Source organism: Mustela lutreola, chromosome 7, assembly GCF_030435805.1.
Source record: "Mustela lutreola isolate mMusLut2 chromosome 7, mMusLut2.pri, whole genome shotgun sequence".
Taxonomy (NCBI): Eukaryota; Metazoa; Chordata; class Mammalia; order Carnivora; family Mustelidae; genus Mustela; species Mustela lutreola.
In genome coordinates, this window is record NC_081296.1 from 90,538,660 (window position 1) to 90,555,671 (window position 17,012).

Genomic DNA, 17,012 nt, shown 5'->3' on the forward strand with positions numbered 1-17,012 from the left:
CCTGTACAGAGCTGCTCCTAGTCCTTTCTCTTCTATACTCTGGTGGCACCTGCTGTCAAACGGGTGCCATGGCACCCATCACACACTACCGTCACTGCTGGTTACCTGCTTCACTGACTCCTCTCCTGTCAACTTGTTAACAGCAGGCCCCTGCCACTGACCTGTCAATTCCTAGTACCTGGAATAGTCCCTGCACATGGGAGGAGCTCAATTCCTGAAGAACAGACAAACGAATGAAGGAAAGGGAGATGAGAAGAAAGAAAATCAGTTGGCAGGTAGTTGTCATGGTCCACAGGGAATGAAAATGACCAGCACTCAGTGTGACTAGAAGGAAAAGACAGACGAATAAGGGCCATTTGAGAGTGAGAAGAAAAAAGATTTGTTGGGGCACCTGGGTGGCTCAGTTGGTTAAGCACCTGCCTTTGGCTCGGGTCATGATCTCGAGGCCCTGGGATAGAGCCCCATGTGGGGCTTCCCACTCAGCAGCACTTCTCCCTCTTCTTCTGTCCCTTCCCCTTTGTGTGCTCCTGCACAATTTCTCTCTCTCTCTCTCTCTCATTCTCACTCTCAAATAAAAAGATACAATAAAATAAAAGATCTGTTAACTAAAAGCAAGTGTGAAATGAATAAAAAGGAAATCACCATGAATTTTTTTTTAAATTTTAAACCTACACTGTTAGGAGGCGGCTACCACAACTGGCATAAAGGAATTCGAGAGGAGCCAGTTTGTCCATCTTTAGAAAAGCAAATTTTGCAAGGTCCTGGAAAAATCCAATATGCTATTGCACATTCAGAATGAGAGTCAAGGGCGCCTGGGTGGCTCAGTGGGTTGGGCCGCTGCCTTCGGCTCGGGTCACGATCTCAGGGTCCTGGGATCGAGTCCCATATCAAGCTCTCTGCTCAGCGGGGAGCCTGCTTCCCTCTCTCTCTCTCTCTGCCTGCCTCTCTCTCCATCTACTTGTGATCTCTCTCTGTCAAATAAATAAATGAAATCTTTAAAAAAAAAAAAAAAAAGAATGAGAGTCAAGGCTCAAAACAGACTTAGGAGCCACTGGCATTGAGGCTAAAACAATTGAAAACTGTGGATGAATTCTTAGGAAGAGACTGCATTGAGTAGTTGAAGGATTGAAATTTCAAGAATGCAAAGGCCTCAAGGAAAGGAAGAAGAAAAAAATGTAGCAAAGAAAAATGTGTTTGTGGAGGGGCAGGGCTGTGCAGTATCCCAGACACCAGTAGAGAAGTACCCCTTGCAGACGAGAGGTAGAAAACCCAAGAGAATGCCCCCCAAAATTATTAGAACTCACAGTTCAGCAAGGTGGTGGGTTACAGAATCCAACAAGCAATTGTCTGCAACAATCAATGGCTTTCCTCCAACTACAACCTGTTAGAAAATATAATAGACAAAAGATCCCATTTGCAATAGCAAACAAAACAAAACAAAACAAAAATAAGTAGGGATGAACTTGGAAAATGTGTGGGACTTTTATGAATTAACAAAAAACTGAAAAAGGATTTTGATAATGAGAAGGTTTGGTAAATTGGAAACATGAAATGTCAGTGTCCTGACACTGTATACATTTAATGTATATACTTTATATGTTTAATGTATACATGTATTATTTTATAATCTGTACATTTAATACAACTTCAAGCCAAAATAAATTTCCAGGTGGACCAATGAAATGTATGAAAAATAAAAACATAAAATAAGTATAAAAGAGGAAAAAAGGGTAGAAAGGTTTTCCAGCCATAAGCCCAAAGGCTGTACTCTAAAGAAAATGTTTGCTTGCTAGATAGGATTCTGAACAAACCATGATTCCGAGAGCACAAGCATCCTCGCCTTGAAAACGTCCTCCTAAGTCCTTGGATCTGTGATAAGGCCATTCCCATTTTTCTCCCCCTTAGCTCAAAACATTTCCATCCCCTGTGCAGAGGAATCATCTGTAAGTACTCGTCAATGCTCTCCACAATCCTTCTGTGAGCAAACCCACACAGCGCATCCTCTCAAAGCCTTCTAATACAGCAAACACTTAGCCCTGGCTAAGAAACGGGATCAAGAGAAAAAAAAAGGCCAGGCCCCACTTGGCACTGATAATCCAGAGGCCAAAATTCCACATCTGGAGTGTGGCTGGGGGCGAGCATTGTTCTAGCCCTAGAAGTAGAAGTAACACACCCCACCCAACCAAAAGCAGAGAGAAGACAGTAGCAGGTGTTTGTATTAGGGTAAATGTTCCAGTGTTCTTGGGCTTGCTTTTTCTTTGATAAGTTTTTCTTTTATTTTTTTTTCCATAATAAGTGTACTCTTTAATCCATCCCCATCCCCTATTTCCATCATCCCCCTACCTACCTCCCCTCTGGTAACCATCAATTTGTTCTCTTTAGTTAAGAGTCTGTTTCTCAGTTTATCTTTCTTTTTTTTTCCTTTGCTCATCTGCTTTGCTTCTAAAATTCCACATTGAGTGAGATCATATAGTATTTATCTTTCTCTGACTTATTTAACTCAGCATTATACTCCCTAGCTCAATCCATGTATATATATTTAACACCTTGACTGTGGTGGGTTTCATGGATACATACATATGTGAAAATAAAATTGAACGCTTTAATATGTACTTATTGTACATCATTTATACCTCAAGAAAGCTATAAAAACATTAAAAATATGCAAGCCAAAGTGCACCTGGTGGTAGTCAGTAGAAAAATATGACTGGATCTTGGGGTTGCAAGTTTGAGCCCCATGTTGGATATAAAAAAAATCTTAAAATAAGGGGCACCTGGGTGGCTCAGCAGGTTAAAGCCTCTGCCTTCAGCTCAGGTCATGATCCCAGCGTCCTGGGATTGAGCCCGGCTCTCTGCTCAGTGGGGAACCTGCTTCCTCCTCTCTCTCTGCCTGCCTCTCTGCCTACTTGTGATCTCTGTCTATCAAATAAATAAATTAAATCTTTAATAAATAAATAAATAAATAAATAAAAATGGACAAACTGTATAGTATAAAGTATACAGGTATACTGTATAAATTACAGTATACTGAGGTATGGTTTCATGTCTCATCCAAAAGCAAGTACCAGATTCTTTTTAATACAGCAGCCACACCGAGATATAACGCATATACCATACAACTCACCCATTATATATAGATAGACAGATACAGCATATATATATGTATATATACATATATATGTATATATATATATATGTATATATATATGTATATATATATATAGAAGATATATATATATATCTTCTAGTCAGTCATCTTGCTAAACTCCTATATTTCTGAACACTTAGCTTGCCGAATCACTACATCATATACCTGAAACTAATATTATAATACATGGCAATCATACTTAAGTAAAAATAGAAAAATTTTTTAAATATTCTAGGCCAGACAATTACTAAAGTTAACGTACTCAAACAGAGACCATGATCATGATATTGTTTAATTATACATTTTTTTAAAAGATTTTTATTCATTTTTTTTTAGAAAAGAGCATGAGCAGGGGCAGAGGCAGGGGGTGCGTGGGCAGCAGGCTCTAGCTGAGCAGAGAGCCAGATGCAGGACTCAATCCCAGGACCCTGGGATCATGACCTGTGCCGAAGGCAGACACTCAACAGACTGAGCCACCCAGGCGCTCCCTAACTGTACATTGAAAAAATCCAAAAATAATCCAGAATTAGAAACAAACACTTAAGTTCAAAATTGGAAAATCTGACTTCAAGAGAAAACTCCATGCTTAAACGACAAACTCTACCAGAGATATTTAGAAGCTGATCAGCAAACTAATAGAACACTGCATGTCAACCAAGTGGAATTAAAATAAAGATTTAAATTAAAAACAAAAAGAAGTTCATCAGCATTATCAGGAAGGAACCATCAACGGTCTCCACTGGTGTGCAGAGACTCCGGGATAAAAGAAATTAAAAATACAGCAGTACCAAAACAAAAAGAATGAATGGGCCTTCCCATGTCTCTCATTGCAGCACAACTAGTGATTAATTAAATTCGGATAAAATAATGGAGGAGATGATTTTCATGATGGTTGATGCTTGGGTAGGACAGAGGACCATTCTTTCAAGTGGACATTAGACCCCGTATTAGTGATCTGACTTCAGTGAAAGTGAAGGAAATGACAAAGTCACTATGAGTAAAAATGAAAGTCTTGGTTTTTATGAAAGGAAAAGCCCCAGTAAAGAAAGGGAGAAGAATCCACGTAAATCAAAATGTAGTACTTTAGGAACCCCAGGAGATGCCGTTGCTATAGCAGCCAATAAACGAATCAGCTCACATCAAAAGGGGTTTCTCTCACTTCAAAGCCCTCAAGGAAACCACTAACAAATATTAAGTCCCGCAGCTAAGAGCAAGGTCTAAATGGATTCCACAAGCAGCCTCAGGAAGTGGTGGCAACAGAAACCAACCTGTGCATGCTTCTAGTAAGTCTTGATAACTGGTAGAATGTTTTACAACAATTTCACGCATCTTCCTATAGAACACAGCATCTGCTTAAACAGAAACACAGTGAAACTGAGGTTGGCATTTTTGTTTAATGCATGGGAGGAAGCTATGTGAATGCCTGTGTGTGTCTGTGTAAAGAATCGCTTTATATGAAATCACTGATACAGGAAGTACTTCTCTAGTACCCCATTAGCCCCACTATAATGTCAGTTAATATTTTTTAAGAAAGCATAGGTCTGAATTTATCATGGATAAGTACTTAGAAATATTTTAGATAAAGGTGTGAATTTTAATCAGCTGCTAGTCATATATATGTAATTAATATACATATATATTTGCTTATATATGTATTTCAACTCTTGTTAACCTTAAGAATTAATAATACCCAATGTGGTTGTACCTTATAAAAACATAGATGTTAAACCCAAAGTAAGCAATTCAGAAATATGATTAAAGAGGGAATTTGCCTTTTTTTTTTTTAATTTTTTTATTTTTTATAAACATATATTTTTATCCCCAGGGGTACAGGTCTGTGAATCACCAGGTTTACACACTTCACAGCACTCACCAAATCACATGCCCTCCCCAATGTCCATAATCCCAACCCCTTCTCCTAAACCCCCTCCCCCCGGCAACCCTCAGTTTGTTTTGTGAGATTAAGAGTCACTTATGGTTTGTCTCCCTCCCAATCCCATCTTGTTTCATTTATTCTTCTTCTACCCACTTAAGCCTCCATGTTGCATCACCACTTCCTCATATCAGGGACTAGAGCGTATCATGCTTAGCGAAATAAGTCAAGCAGAGAAAGACAACTATCATATGATCTCCCTGATATGAGGAAGTGGAATTTGCCTTTTTTATTTAAAAGCAATTGTACCTCACGCCTGGGTGGCTCAGTCATTAAGTGTCTGCCTTTGGCTCAGGTCTTGATCCCAGGATTCTGGGATTGACTCCCAAGTCAGGCTCCCTGTCTGCAGGGAGTCTGCTTCTCCCTCTACCCCTCCTCGCACCTGTGCTCTCAATCTCTCTCTCTAATAAAGAAATAAAATCTTAAAAAAAAAAAAAAAAAAAGAAGAAAGAAGAAAGAAAGCAATGTATAAGAATGCTCATGATACCAATGTTTATAATAGCAAGATAAACAGGGGACACCTGAGTGGCTCAGTCAGTTAAGCTCCAACTCTCCATCTCAGGGTTAGTCCTCAGTTCAAGCCCCACATTGGGATCCACTAATTCTATAATAGCAAGATAAATAAATAAAAAGAAAAGCAATCCAAATATCAACCAGCAGGAAAATAACTCTTCTCAATGGCCAGGTTTCAACTCAAACATCACTTCCTTGGGGCTTCTCTGAGCTTTATTTTTTTTTTAAGATTCTTTTTATTTATTTGAGATAGAGAGGGAGAGAGAACACACACGAGCTGGGAGGGGCAGGGGGCAGAGGGAGAGGAAGAAGCAGACTCCCCACTGTAATCCTCCCTCAGAACAACGTGCTGCTTAAAATATGACCTATGAGGGGCGTATGGGTGGCTCAGGTCTCTGCCTTTGGCTCAGGTCATGATCTCAGGGTCCTGGGATTGAGACCCGCATCAGGCTCTCTGCTCATTGGGGAACCTGCTTCCTCTTCTCTCTCTGCCTGCCTCTCTGCCTACTTGTGATCTGTCTGTCAAATAAATAATTTATACATATATATATATATATATATATATATATATATATATATATATATATAAAACCTTATAACCTATGTTATATAACCTAGTTACCAAGCATGCTTAGATATAGCTTTAAGAAAAACATGTACTGGCAACAGGTCTTTGGGGAGAGAATGATAGACGTCTTGAAGCTGAGCAGCTGGGGATGCCAGACTCGCTCAGGACGGAATGCCGCCTGCTTCATTTTTTCGTTATCTCCCCTTCTCCCGAGAGCATCAGCAGTTAGTCAATGCTTTCATTTGAGCTAGCTCACTGTAGGTCATGTACTACGTGACCAAACACATTTTGCCTTTCTTCTTACATATCTATAAGATTCATGGCCAATGTGTAATCTTCTCTGGCTTTGTTGATTGTTATTCACTTTCTAATAAATATGAGACTGAGGAGTCGTTTGGGGCAACAATATTTTCTACTGTCACCCCCTGTCCCATTCTCTTGCAGCTGACTTGTTTGTGCCTCATTCTTCTCCCATCAGGAGGTGACAGCCCACTGAGCAGGGAGCCAGCCCCACATGGAGCCAATCCCAGGACCCCAGAATCATAACCTGAGCCAAAGGCAGATGCTTAACTGACTGAGCCAACCAGGCGTCCCTCTCCCCGCTTTAAATTTAAAACACACACCCACACTCAGTCACTCTCTTCTAGCAGCTACACTTACATCAAGACACAACTATCAATTGCTATCCAATATCAACACTTTATGATCTGTCTTCTCCCCAAGAGACAGTAAACTCCATGAAAAGAAGAATATTATCTCTTCTTACTTTGTATCTCTAGGCCTTAGCACATAGTAACACTGAAAACAAAGCAAAGGAGGGAGGGAAATCTCAAGAGTGGGAAGGGCAGGGGGAGGAGTCAAGATGGCGGAGGAGGAGCAGACTGAGATGACATCAGGTCGCAGGAGTTCAGTTAGTTATCAAACTTCTGAACACCTACAAACCCAATAGGAGATTGAAGAGAAGAAGAGCAACAATTCTAGAAACAGAAAATCTACCACTTTCTCAAATGTAGGACATAGGGAGAAGTAAATCCAAAGCAAAGGGAAGATAGACCGTGTGGGGTGGGGCCGGCTCCCGGCAAGTGGTAGAGCAACAGAGCACAAAATCAGAACTTTTAAAAGTTTGCTCCATTGAGGGGCATCGCTCCAGAGGCTAAGCTGGGATGGAGCCCTCATGGGGACAGTGTGGTCTCAGGACCCATGGGGTCACTGAAAGATCAGGGGTGTCTGAGTGTGGCAGAGCTGCCAGGTATCAGAGTGGGGAAAGCCAAGTGCAGAGACAGAGCCGAGGAGTAAGCTCTCAGCTTGGGGTTACCTTAAACCGTGATCCAAGGCAGAGTCGGGCCACTGCTCTTTGAGAAGGGACTCCACAAGTGGCAGATCCCGGGAGACCCACCCTCATCCACTGGAAGAGCAGAGCGACAGGATCTGCTGGGTGTGCAGACTCCAAACAGGGCCGTATGCCAGAGACAGAAATGCTCTGTCACAGGCCGGGTGAACTCAGAGCACATCCGGAGATGTGGGAGACGGGAGGGATTGAGTGCTTTTCTCTGAGAGCAAACTGAGGAGTGGGGCCCCTAGCTCTTGGCTCCTCTGGGCCAAAGATTGGGAGGCTGCCATTTTCATTCCATCCTCCAGAGCTCTATGGAAAGTGTTCAGGGAACAAAAGCTCCCAAGAGGGAACCCGAGCAGATTACTTAGCCTAGCCCCTGGCAAGGGTGGTGCAATTCTGCCTCAGGCAAAGGCATTTAAGAATCACAGCAAGAGGACCCTCCCCCAGAAGATCAGTAAGAATATCCCGCCAAGACCAAACTCACTGATCAAGGAGAACAGCAGAATTCCAGAGGAGGGGAAAGCAAAGCATGGAATTCATGGCTTTCTCCCCATGATTCTTTAGACTTGCAAAGTTAATTTTTTTTTCTTTTCTAATTTTTTTAACCTTTCCTCTTTCCTCTTTTAACATTTTTTAACTAGTTTATCTTAACAATACCTTTCTTTAAAAAAAATATTTCTCAGGGATGCTCAGTTGGTTAAGCAGTTGCCTTTGGCTCAGGTCATGATCCCAGGGTCCTGGGACTGAGTCCCGCATCGGGCTTCTTTCTCAGCGGGGAGCCTGCTTCTCTCTCTGCCTCTCCTTGCCGCTCTGCCTACTTGTGATCTCTCTCTCTCTCTCTGACAAATAAATAAATCTTTTAAAAAAACTTTTCAACCTTCATTATTATAGTCCTATTTTATCCTTCATTGCATCTAACTTTATTTTTTGTATACATATAGGGGTTTTTCTTCTAAAAAGTTCTGACATACAATTTCTAGTAGATAAAAATATACTCTAAATCTAGCATAGGGCTTTGTTCTAGTCTCCAGCCTGAGCAAATTCTCTCCTCTGCCCCTTTTTTTTCCTTCTCTTTCCAACCAACTTATCTTCTCAATCCCTTTTTTAGATTTTTTTTTAATTTTCATCTTTACAGTCATATTCCATCCCTTCAGCATGTTTACACACATTTGTGTGTGTGTGTGTGTGTATATACATATATATATATGATTTTCTTTCTTTAAAATTTTGGGAGGTAGTTTCCTCTAAGTGACCAAAATACACCCAAAATCAAGTGGGTGGCTCTATTCTATTCACCAGTCTAATATATATTATTTTTTAATTAAAATTTTTTTTAAAACTTCTTTTCACCCCCTTTCTTCTCCCCCCCAATTTGGGGTCTCTTCTGATTTGGTTAGTGTACATTTTTCTGGGATCTTTGCCACCCTTTTAGTATTTTATTCTCCCATTCATATATTCTTATCTGGATAAAATGACAAGGCAGAAAAACTCACCACAAAAAAAAAGAACAAGAGGCAGTACTGAAGGCTAGGAACCTAATCAATACAGACATTGGTAATTTGTCAGATCTAGAGTTCAGAATGACGATTCTCAAGGTGCTAAATAGGCTCCAAAAACACATGGAAGATATTAGAGAAACCCTGTATGGAGAAATAAAAGCCCTTTCTGTAGAAGTAAAAGAACTAAAATCTAACCAAGCTGAAATCAAAAAACCTATTAATGAGGTGCAATCAAAAACGAAGGCTCTTACTGCTAGGATAAATAAGGCAGGAGAGAGAATTAGTGATATAGAAGACCAAATGACAGAGAATAAAGAAGCTGAGCAAAAACAAGACAAAAACTACTGGACCACGAGGGGAGAATTTAAGAGGTAAGTGATACTATAAAACAAAACAATATTAGAATAATTGGGATTCCAGAAAAAGAAGAAAGAGATAGAGGGGCAGAAGGTATATTTGGAGTGAATTATTGTAAAGAATTTCCCTACAATGGAAAAGGGAATAAGCATCAAAATCCAGGAGACACAGAGAACCACCCTCAAAATCAGTAAAAATAGGTCCATACCCCATCATCTAATAGTAAAACTGACAAGTCTTGGTGACAAAGAGGAAACCCTGAAAGCAGCCCGGGACAAGAAGTCTATAACATACAATGGTAGAAATATTAGATTGGCAGCAGACTTATCCACAGAGACCTGGCAGTTCAGAAAGAACTGGCATGATATATTCAGAGCACTAAATGAGAAAAATATGCAGCAAAGAATACTATATCCAGCTAGGCAATCATTGAAAATAGAAGGAAAGATAAAAAGCTTCCAGGACAAACAAAAACTAAAAAACTAAAACCAGCTCTACAGAAATATTGAAAGCGATCCTCTAAGCAAAGACAGAGCCTAAAAGTAGTAGAACAGAAAGTAACAGACGATATACAGTAACAGTCACCTTACAGGCAATACAATGGCACTAAATTCATAACTATCAATAGTTACCCTGAATGTAAATGGGCTAAATGCCCCAATCAAAAAATACAGGGTATCAGAATGGATAAAAAAACAAAATCTATCAATATGCTCTCTACAAGAAACTCATTTTAGACCCAAAGCCACCTTCAGATTTAAAGTGAGGTGGTGTAAAACAATTTACCATGCTAAGGGACATCAAAAGAAAGCTGGGGTGGCAATCCTTATATCAGATCAATTAGATTTTAAGCCAAAGACTATAATAAGAGATGAGGAAGGACACTATATCATACTCAAAGGGTCTGTCCAACAAGAAGATCTAACAATTTTAAATATCTATGCCCCTAACATGGGAGCAGCCAACTATATAAACCAATTAATAACAAAATCAAAGAAACACATTGACAATAATACAATAATAGTAGGGGACTTTAACACCCCCTCACTGAAATGGACAGATCATCCAAGCAAAAGATCAACAAGAAAATAAAGGTCTTAAAGGACACACTGGACCAGATGGGTATCACAGATATATTCAGAACATTCCATCCCAAAGCAACAGAATACACATTCTTCTCCAGTGCACATGGAACATTTTCCAGATGATATCACATCCTGGGTCACAAATCAGGTCTCAACTTGTACCAAAAGGTTGGGATCATTCCCTGCATATTTTCAGACCACAATGCTCTGAAGCCAGAACTCAATCACAAGAGGAAAGTTGGAAAGAATCCAAATATATGGAAGCTAAAGAGCATCCTACTAAAGAATAAATGGGTCAACCAGGAAATTAAAGAGGAACTAAAAAAATTCATGGAAACAAATGAAAATGGAAACACAATTGTTCAAAATCTGTGGGACACAGCAAAGGCAGTCCTGAGAGGAAAATATATAGCGATACAAGCCTTCCTCAAGAAACAAGAAAGGTCTCAAATACACAACCTAACCCTACACCCTAAAGGAGCTAGAGGAAGAACAGCAAAGAAAGCCTAAACCCAGCAGGAGAAGAGAAATAATAAAGATCAGAGCAGAAATCAATGAAATAGAAACCAAAGGGACAGTAGAACAATTCAACGAAACTAGGAGCTGGTTCTTTGAAAGAATTAATAAGATTGATAAACCCCTGGCAGACTGATCAAAAAGAAAAGAGAAAGGACCCAAATAAATAAAATCATGAATGAAAAAAGAGATATCACAACAAACACCAAAGAAATACAAACAATTATGAAAACATACTATGAGCAACTATACGCCAGCAAACTGAACAATCTGGAAGAAATGGATGCATTTCTAGAGACATATAAACTACCACAACTGAACCAGGAAGAAAAGAAAACCTGAACAGACCCATAACCAGTAAGGAGATTGAAGCAGTCATCAAAAATCTCCCAACAAACAAGAGCCCAGAGCCAGACAGCTCCCCAGAGGAATTCTACCAAATGTTTAAAGAAGAATTAATTTTTATTCTCCTGAAACTGTTCCCAAAAATAGAATTGGAAGGAAAACTTCCAAACTCATTTTATAAGGCCAGCATTACCTTGATCCCAAAACCAGACAGAGACCCCATCAAAAAAGAGAATTACAGGGCTCAGTGGGTTAAAGCCTCTGCCTTCGGCTCAGGTCATGATCCCAGGGTCCTGGAATGGAGCCCTGTATCGGGCTCTCTGCTCAGCAGGGAGCTTGCTTCCTCCTCTTTCTGACTGCCTCTCTGCCTACTTGTAATCTCCGTCTGTCAAATAAATAAATAAAATCTTTAAAAAAGAGAGAGAGAGAATTACAGACCAATATCTTTGATGAACACACTTGCGAAATCTCACACCAAAACACTAGCCAATAGGATCCAACAGTACATCAAAAGGATTATTCACCATGACCAAGTGGGATTTATTCCTGGGCTGCAAGTTTGGTTCAACATCCACGAATCAATCAATGTGATCCAATACATTTATAAAAGAACAAGAACCATATGATACTCTCAATAGATGCTGAAAAAGCATTTGACAAAGTACAGCATCCTTTCTTGATCAAAACTCTTCAAAGTGTAGGGATAGAGGGTATACATACCTCAATATCATCAAAGCCATCTATTAAAAAAAAATCCACAGCAAATATCATTCTCAATGGAGAAAAACTGAGAGCTTTTCCCCTAAGGTCAGAAATATGGCAGGGATGTCCATTATCACCACTGCTATTCAACATAGTACTAGAAGTCCTAGCCTCAGCAATCAGACAACAAAAAGAAATTAAAGGCATCCAAACCAGCAAAGAAGTAAAACTATCACTCTTTGCAGATGATACAATACTTTATGTGGAAAACCCAAAAGACTCCACTCCAAATCTGTTAGAACTCATGCAGGAGTTCTGTAAAGTATCCAGATGTAAAATCAATGCACAGAAATCAGTTGCATTTCTATACACTAACAACAAGACATAAGAAAGAGAAATTAAGGAGTCAATCCCATTTACAATTGCACCCAAAACCATAAGATACCTAGGAATAAACCTAACCAAAGAGGCAAAGAATCTGTACTCAGAAAACTATAAAGTACTCATGAAAAAAATTGAGGAAGACACAAAGAAATGGAAAAAACATTGCATGCTCATGGATTGGAAGAACAAATATTGTGAAGATGTCTATGCTACCTAAAGCAATCTACATGTTTAATGAAATCCCTATCCCTCTCTGTGTCTCTGTCTGTCAAATAAATAAATAAAATATTTTTTTAAAAAATGAAACTAGACCATTTCCTTACACCACACACAAAAATAGACTCCAAATGGATGAAAGACCTCAATGTGAGACAGGAATCCATGCAAATCCCTGAGGAGAACACAAGCAGCAACCTCTTCGACCTCAGCCACAGCAACTTCTTCCTAGAAGCATCACCAAAGGCAAGGGAAACAAGAGCAAAAATGAACTAGTTGGACTTCATCAAAATCAAAAGCTTTTGCACAGCAAAGGAAACAGTCAACAAAACCAAAAGATAGTTAACAGAATGGGAGAAGATATTTGCCAACGACATATCAGATAAAGGGCTAGTATCCAAAATCTATAAAGAATTTATCAAACTCAACACCAAAGAACAAATAATCCAATTAAGAAATGGGCAGAAGACATGAACAGGCATTTCTGCAAAGAAGACATCCAGATGGCCAAAAGACACAGGAAAAAGTGTTGTACATCACTCAGCATCAGGGAAATAGAAATCAAAACCACAATAAGATATCATCTCACACCAGTCCGAATGGCTAAAATTAAAAAGTCAGGAAACAGCAAGGATTCGGAGAAAAGGGAACCCTGCAACACTGTTGGTAGGAATGCAAGCTAGTGCAGCCACTCTGGAAAACAGCATGAAGGTTCCTCAGAAAGTTGAAAATAGAGCTACACTATGACCCAGCAATCACACTAGTGGGTATTTACCCTAAAATACAAATGTAGTGATCCAAAGGGGCATGTGCACCTGAATGTTTATAGCAGCAATGTCCACAGTAGCCAAACTATGGAAAGAACCTAAATGTCCATCAACAGATGAATGGATAAAGAAGATGTGTGGGGGGTGTGTATATATCTATACACATACACATAATGGAATACTATGCAGCCATCAAAAAACCCCAAAATCTTGCCATTTCAATGACATGGATAGAACTAGAGGGTATTATGCTAAGCAAAATAAGTCAATCATAGAAAGGCAATTATATGATTTCTCTGATATAAGGAATTTGAGAGGCAGGGTGGGGGTCATGGGGTGTAGGGAAGGAAAAAATGAAACAAGATGGGATCAGGAGGGAGCCAAACCATAAGAGACTCTTAATCTCACAAAACAAACTGAGGGTTGCTGGGGGGCGGAGGGGAGGGTTAGGGTGGCTGGGTTTGGACATTGGGGAGGATATGTGCTATGGTGAGATGGTGAGTGCTGTGAATTGTATAAGACTGATGATTCACAGATCTGTACCACTGAAACAAATAAAACATTATATGTTAATAAATAAATAAACAAACAAACAAATCTGTTCCTGCTTTCTAGCTTACACTCTTACTTCCACTATTGATATGCTTCATCACTTAGGAGTAGGGGGGGTTTCTATTAGAAGGCAATGGAAAATAAGACTCATCTTCATTGAAATGTGCTTTACTATCAACTTTGCTCATCTCATAAAATGAAGGATGACAATTGTTATGGGCTTAACTGCATCCTCCCAAAATTCATGTTTGAAGTCCTAACTGTAGTGTCTAAACACGGTGTCTGTCAGATCAGATGGGGGCCCCCAAACATGAGGCGAAAATTTGGTGGAAAGCGGTAGCTTGGGCAGTCGAAGAACTCACCTGAGGCAGAACAAAGGATAGAGAAGTTTATCAAATATAGCACAAGGGAGTGGAGGGCAGGACAGCAGAGGAGACGGTGTCCCTGAGGAGACAGTGGGTAGGGGCTGCATTCAAGGGGGGAAAGGTGAAGAGGTATTGGTGATATATGGAATTTTCCCATTTTTGGTTAACTGTGCCTGGTTGTAAGTAGCCCACTGGTTAGTTAGGGCCTACAGATATTTTGAGGTGGGTCGCCCTGATGGGCTTTCTATTCCTCCGGGGGGGGTCACTGTGGGCCCTTTCTACATTCCATTGCTCAAGCCTGTTTGCCTGAAAGCTAACTACCCTAATACCTTTTCCTTACCATGTGACTATACTTGGAGACAGGGTCTTTAAGGAGATAATCAAGGCAAGTCCTAATCCACTGTGACTGGTTCTTATGAAGAGATTAGAACACACACTTGGGAACACAGAGGAACCACAGTGTGAAGAAACCACAAGCAGGTAGCCTTTTGCAACGCAAAGCAAGAAACCAAACTTGCTGACACCCTGAATGTGAACTTCCAGCCTCCAGAACTATCAGGAAATAAATGTATATTAAAGCCGCCCAATCTGTAGTATTTTGTATGGCAGCCCTAGCAAACTAATGCACAGATATAAATGAAAAGTATTCTGCCTAGAATTGCTTTAGTATGAAGAAAATTTTTCCTGTGCTTCTCTAAGTCCCATAAACTAACACCTATTAAGTGAAAGTAAAATCTGTCATACTATTAAGAATTACTGAGGGGCGCCTGAGTGGCTCAGTGGGTTAGGCCGCTGCCTTCGGCTCAGGTCATGATCTCAGAGTCCTGGGATCGAGTCCCGCATCGGGCTCTCTGCTCAGCAGGGAGCCTGCTTCCCTCTCTCTCTCTCTCTGTCTGCCTCTCCATCTACTTGTGATGTCTCTGTCAAATAAATAAATAAAATCTTTAAAAAAAAAAAAGAATTACTGAAACTGCTTAATTTTCTGAGGATGGGATGTTAGTAAACTGCTGTCAACCTTTTGCCCCCTTACTGATCCACAGGCAGAGTCAAACAAAACCATTTTATCCATCTGGCACTGCAGGCACAGTACCCAGGGCTTATAAGCTTTTCCAGTAAAGAAAACCCACAGGGAAAAAATGTCTGTGATATGGGCAGGTCCTGGTTCTAAATAAAATAAACCTACAAAAGTGAGAGATGTTTAATTAAATTCACATATAAACATCATTAATTTTTAAATTTAAAACATAGATTTTCATTATATTTGACATTAATTCATACACTGGATTTTTGTATTTAAGAATTCCCTTGTACACACAATGACTGTTTAAAAATCAAATCATAAATGAGGCAATATAGTCTAATAATCTCAAAAATAAAAATAATCCATTCAAAAGGTTTTACAAGAAAACTATTCCACATTGGATATAGGTGCATCTTACTATTTGCTATGACAGGGCAAGGGTCTCCCTTTTCTCCCCCTGCTCCCTAACTGCCTTTCTCCATTAGTGCCAAATCACTAATAACAGTTCAGAAAGCCTGAGGCAGTATTCCTGCCAGGGAGGGCTGGCGGTTGAGAGGGCAAAGTTTCAAAGGAGTAGGAGGATGAAAAGCTAAGAAAAGAAGCAAGCACAATCTGAATAGGACCTGCATGCAAACAGATGAAACACAGCTACATCCAGGGCCCTTTGAAACGTAAGTGACAGACTTAACAGGCAACAGATTTCATGCTGTATTTCCACAGACAGCTGCAGGAGGCCGCATCTAGAAGTAGATTCCCTTCTAGGAGCTAAGAGCAGATCTTGGCTTAAGACCAGCCAAAAAACAGCAAGCTCAGCTCTATAAGCATAAGGCAGTGGGTCCTGCCAGTAATTTAAGCGAATTTACAGGTAGGATCTTTCCCAGTCAAATCTCCAGCCAAGAATGCAACCTGGCTGGCAACCTGATTACAAATTTCTGAGGTGCCTGGGTGGCTCAGTGAGTTAAGCCTCTGCCTTCAGCTCAGGTCATGGTCTCAGGGTCCTGGGATCAAGCCCTGTATTGGGCTTTCTGCTTGGCGGGGAGCCTGCCTCCCCCACTCTCTCTGCCTGCCTCTCTACTTGTGATCTCTGTGTCAAAAAATCTTAAAATTAATTAATTTTTTTTAAAATGTGGAAATCTATCACAGCCTACCCTGCTTCAAGCCAGAACAGTGTTCACCACTAATTTCCTTAAGTGATATTTCAAGGAATTTTTTTTTTAAATAAGAGGACATCTGGTGCTTGGGTGGCTTAGTTGGTTAAACATCCAACTCTTGATATTGGTTGAGGTCATACATAATCTCAGTCATGAGATCAAGTTCTGACTCAGCTCTATGCTCAGCATGGGGTCGACTTGAGATTCTTTTTCCCTCTGCCCCTCCATCCCCAACACCGCTCATGCATTCTCTCTCTCCCAAAAAAATAAAATAATAAAATAAGCAAGAAATAAAGGGACATAAAGAGCTGTATAGTTTTATATTTTATGATATAATACTCATATATATTATGCTCTATTCTTGGGTCACTTTAAATATTCTTGTTGCAACATCTTCATGGTGACCCTAGGAATTATAAGTGCCTTCTTAAATTTCTTTTTTTTTTTTAAAGATTTTATTTATTTGACAGAGAGAGAGAAATCACAAGTAGGCAGAGAGGCAGGCAGAGAGAGGGGAGAATGCAGGTTCCCTGCGGAGCAGAGAGCCCACGCGGGGC

General features: G+C 40.1%; 1 long non-coding RNA gene across 1 annotated transcript in view; it reads right to left on the reverse strand.

Moving 5' to 3' along the window:
* The window catches only part of LOC131836457 (uncharacterized), a 34,932-nt gene extending 30,243 nt beyond the window's left edge, over positions 1–4,689 (reverse strand). Inside the window, exons 1-2 of the long non-coding RNA XR_009355622.1 lie at positions 4,417–4,689; positions 1,305–1,381 (exon numbers count right to left, since the gene is read on the reverse strand). This is a non-coding gene — a long non-coding RNA (uncharacterized LOC131836457). The remainder of the gene's footprint in view (positions 1–1,304; positions 1,382–4,416) is intronic.
* Positions 4,690–17,012: the final 12,323 nt, after the last annotated feature.